Here is a 5,026-nt window from a genome sequence, read left to right on the forward strand (position 1 = left end):
CCATAGATCGGAAATGCAGCAACTGCGTGCGAAAGCACTCCGTGGGAGTTGAAGTATCGCTATCGCGCCTTACATCTTAGGATACAAACGTAAATGTCTCTGCAACTTTTTGTTCTTGACACACACCCACAGTCCTCGCTGAAACCCAGTGATAATCATTTTCAAACCTTACCCAATCCGCTGCTTCCCCCACTCTGTACTTCTAACCCGAATTTACATTTCTTACCCACGATTCAGGCCTGCGAGAAACTTTTCTAGCTCTCATCAAGCTTCTGCTCCCTGCTCCGCGTATGACGGAAGAAGAGCCGCGCTGCTCTGCAGCCTTCATTGGCGAAAATGCCGGAGACTGTACGGACGCACTTGTCCTTGCCAGCTTACGCCCAAGTGTAAATCCTTCGTGTAGGATCTGGTGTTAGATATTTAGTCCACCGGATGCTGTTAACCACTCTGACTGAGAGCATTTAGTTGGGGAAACTTGAGGGATTTATAGTTTAAATCTTAACGTTATTCCTTGTACCATCCTAAACATGTTTTAATTTGAATCGAGCTGTGAGATTGCGGTTTGTGGGCTATAAAAAATACAAAGAACTCATCAACTCAAACTCAGCGAACACTAAGTTTTCGTTAAGTGAATGGTTAACAAAATACCAAATTGATCGCGTATTTGTTCCACGTATTTTTGCCTACTTATGTGGGAGTGCTTCTGGCCGATTTTGGATAAGTCAAAATGTAGCTGGCGAATGTTCGTAACCCATTGCTTTCGGAGCTATAATGGAGCTTACTGTGAGCCTTAGTGAGACGCAAACAGTCTTACTATAGATCCCGTTAGGAAAGCAAAAAAAGGTGAACAACGAAAGAAAAATTGTGATGATCTCACGACAACAACCCCACGCGACGACATGGGTTCCTGCAGTTCGATAGACACTTTTGTTCGCCACATTCTCGCTTACACCGCCACCTTCCGTCGCCACCGGCCGTGGGTTTCTCTGAGCCACCTCCAGCATCTTGCTTTCTCCCGTTTTTCGGCGTTCATCCCTAGTTTTTTCTAGTTCGACATTCTTTTATGCCGTCTTCGTGCTACATAAGAAGCGTAAGGCTGCTCTGAAACTCCTAACAGAATTAGAATGCGGAAGAAGCCATCAGGGTAATTTATCCCATGACCTGATGGCTGGCTGGCTTGAAGCAAACATCATTTTTTTCACTATCGTTACGATGAGCGGGACGGCCCGCTTTTCAAGATTATTGCCGTCACGTTCCTACTCCTCACGGGAGGCCGGTAGCACCGTCGTCTCCAATTAGTGAGGATAGCAGCGGGCTCAATAAGAGGCAGATAAGTGTAGCGTAGAGCGGAATGGCGCGGAGGAGCGTAGTAAGGAGGCTCTGAAGCATTGGAAATAAAAAAAATGGCATGAAAGGGCAAGACATGCTCCTGTATTTGGTCCAAGCGTCCATCGTTATCATAGCACTGAGCTAAAGTGAAGGACCTTCGTATTGGTGGCGAGGAAACGCACGTGTCTTTCTGGCAGATATTTTCTTCAACTCTTCTTCACCTTCTTTGAAGTGTCATGGGAGCAATAGAATGAGTCTGGCATGATGCATGACTGACGGAGTTCAAATACATCACAGACCGCAGGCCGTCTCAAGTGCACCAACACACCTCCGCACACCCCTTCCTGCGTCCGCCATGATTTCACTTTGGCTAGATCCACAGCTCTTATTAATAGAATCTACACTGCCTTCTCTGTCACATGCGGGAATTTCAGTACAGCCATCAGCATGGCTTAAATAACCAGAATTGCCGAGCCATTATCGCCGTAAACAACTTCCCAATTTTTAGCTAATATTGCATGTCTTAGCTGAGTAGCATCAAACCATGCATGCTAAAGTCCGAAAATTGCAGTCACTTTCAACGAACGCTATACTTTACCTGTTCTACCTTTACCAGCCAAAGGTTCTTCCGTGGCGTGCGGGACAAGAAACTCCCAACGCGGCGGGGGAGGCGGAGGACGCTTTTCACTCACGGAGCACAGTGTAGATGGCGTGGCGATAGAACGCTATTATCCCGTGTTCCCCGTGCTCCTCCCGGCGGGCGCTTCGGCGGGACCCTTCCGTCGGCTTTGTCGTCTGATTTAGCGACGTTGTTGGGCCTGTTTTGGCGCAGCTTCGCGTCGATTGCGCGCTTACCTCGCACGGCTTGATGAACTTGTGCGACAGCACCTCCTGGGTAACCCGGACCCGACGGAATTACGTGGCCGTTCGGCAAAGATACGTTAAGGATTAGTTTGCAGGGCGGGAAAACAAAATGTAGAGACCACTTACAGACATCTGGTCGCTAGAGAAACGCCAACTTTTGCGCACTGCTTGTCACGAATGGAACTGCGAATACCAATTCGGTTGTGTTTTAACAGGCCTTAAAAAGACGAATGGAGCAACTGGTTCTGATAAATAGCGATTATAGAAGTTCCGTCAGCTTTCTCGCAATTCTCAAACTTACGGAACTATTCAGTTTAAATCTGTATGAATGGCAATTACTAACCTCACATGCCGGATTGTTTCAGTGTCTGCGCTTGTGTCGCGCGGTGGTGTAGCCCCGAGCTGGCACATCTAAATGGCTAGGTTCCGCTGTCTCACCCAGGCCACCCTTCGAAACACGCTCCTCTCCGTTTTTTTTTTTTTTTTTTCTTCCGACGCACTACCGGGCTACAGCGGCGGCGTCCGCCACTCGAGCCCAGCCCTGGCTGACGCTGCTGCGTTCGGGACGGCGCCCCCGCGCATCCCAGTTAACGGCTGGCAGAATATCTGGTTTCACTCTCTCCAGAGCCACGTGAGCGAATTCAAGTGACGTCGCATGTGGAATTGTTGTGGGGGTCGTTCACAGCTTTGCTTTCCAACCACCTTCACAGCGTCGATTGGAGCCAATTTTTTTTTTTTTTTTTTTTTTTTTTTGTGGATCAAGGAGCTGCCCAAATTAATTTCGATTTCCCGCGTCACTAACGAAAAGTAATTAGTTTCCGTGCACTTTATACCTATGAGAACCGCCGAAGCTGAGACACTGCAAAGACCTTATTTATGTTTATCTGTAAAACTGGGCGTGTGTACTCGACTGAACAATGTCAGCGCACGCGTCTACAAAGAAATGTTATCATTTCTAGTGTTTGAAACCAAAATATTAGGACCTCATGGTAATTCCTCCGTCATATCTAACGATGAAGTTTCAATAACCGCTAGATTTTGCTTGCCTTTCCAAGACCATGCCCAACCGCACGAGTGGTGAGAGAGAGAGAGAGAGAGAGAGAGAGAGAGAGAGAGAGAGAGAGAGAGAGAGAGAGAGAGAGAGAGAGAGAGAGAGAGAGAGAGAGAGAGAGAGAGAGAGAGAGAGAGAGAGAGAGAGAGAGAGAGAGGAGCTTTAATCGGAGTTGAAGTGAACATATTTGTGGCTGGCTGTCTTCGCCCTTTCCACCAGCAAAAGCTGCGTTTCAGGGCAAGAGCTGGCCAGCGTATTCTCTTACTGCTTGAGTGAGGGGTTGGAGATGGAGGGAAGATCTGGGTTTAGTTGACATTCCCAAACAATACGGTGCAGTGCGCCTGGAGCATGGCAGTGAATACACGGGGGATCATAAAGAGTAGGATGGATGGCATGTAGTCGGGCTGGGTGTAGGTAGGTATATTAGTCTGCAGTTGTCTCAGGGTGACTCCCTGTTCTTTCGTGGCCTGATCGGTGACTGGTGGATACAGCTGCTCCCTAGTCGGTAACTTTGAGTTATATCGGCGTATGTGAGAAGTGGTTGCCAGGTACGCTCTGACTCTTCTTGCGGTGCCCGGTGGGCAAGTTCTCCGGCCAGGACGTGTGCCGTCAGGTTTTCCTGCGAAGAGCAGAGTAGGCCAGGGTCCATATGATTTTGAAATGCTTCTGTGGGGGTGCTTGGAGGAGAACCCGAAGCGCTTTGTTCAAGCGCCACCTCCTTTGCGTTATTATTTTTGTGCTATTTTTCAGTTCGATATGGCATTCAACATTGAACTTTCCATTGATTTGCTGTGCATTTAACCAGGAATGCGACCTAGACATGAAGGAGCGCATGGCCCAATCAAGTTACAGTTTATTAAAAATCGCCGCAGGTGGGCTTCGCCACAACACTCAAGAACGACCAATCATCGTGCGCTGATGTCACAGCGCAGATACTTTTTGCCCTAATCGCATGCTGGGCCTCGTCATTCGCCAAATTCGCACATTTGGTCGCGATGATTGGTCATTCTGGAGTGTTGTGGTGAAGCCCAGCTTCCGCAATTTTTAAGAGTGCAGGGGTGCTATTCCAGAAGGCCCGAGCGAAACTCGGGCAAGGTGGAGCTCTGGGGATAATAATAAGCTCATGATAATATTTCGGGGCAGGGTTAACCATTAAAAATGGTTAACCCTGCGATTTTCTCTCCGATTTTCTACACTCTCCGATTTTCTACACAAAATTTCCTCGGCGCGGTCCAGTCTGCTTACGTGCTTTTAAGGCGAAACCCTGGTGAGACGGATTAGCAACTTCTTTTTTTTTTAATTTATTGTAATTGCGCCTTTTCCCTCGCTTTCGTTTTTTTTTTTCTTTTGGCACGGATTACTTTAAACGGCTTTTTTTTTTTTTGCTGTTGCGTCTTTGCGTCAGATTCTTCTCTTTCATTTGTTCGTCTTAGGACGCAAGCAGACTCGAACACGCCACAGCCTCCCTAGAATCGGGTTTCTGCGAGGGTGGTGTGCACCTGTCCTACTCCCGTGACATTACGTTCAGGCTTCACGTTGCACGCACTATTCTACAACTGTTACTGTTCGAATCCACAGTGTTACGAATTTTGCGAACCGGGCCCGTTAGTTCCTCAAAGGTCCAAATTACGGGCCCATCTTCCAAGTGGTCATGTGTTACGGAGGAAGGAACAGCAACAAGAAAAACGCCTTTTCAGGTTCGTTTGCTTTATTTCCTTTTGCTCTTCACCGCTCTTGTTCGAAGAAGCTCTGCACAGTCGGTTTTTTTTTTTTTCGTAGAGT

This window comes from Haemaphysalis longicornis, unplaced genomic scaffold (genome assembly GCF_048455015.1).
Source record: "Haemaphysalis longicornis isolate Haplotype H1 unplaced genomic scaffold, Haemaphysalis longicornis Haplotype H1 scaffold_1, whole genome shotgun sequence".
Lineage (NCBI taxonomy): Eukaryota > Metazoa > Arthropoda > Arachnida > Ixodida > Ixodidae > Haemaphysalis > Haemaphysalis longicornis.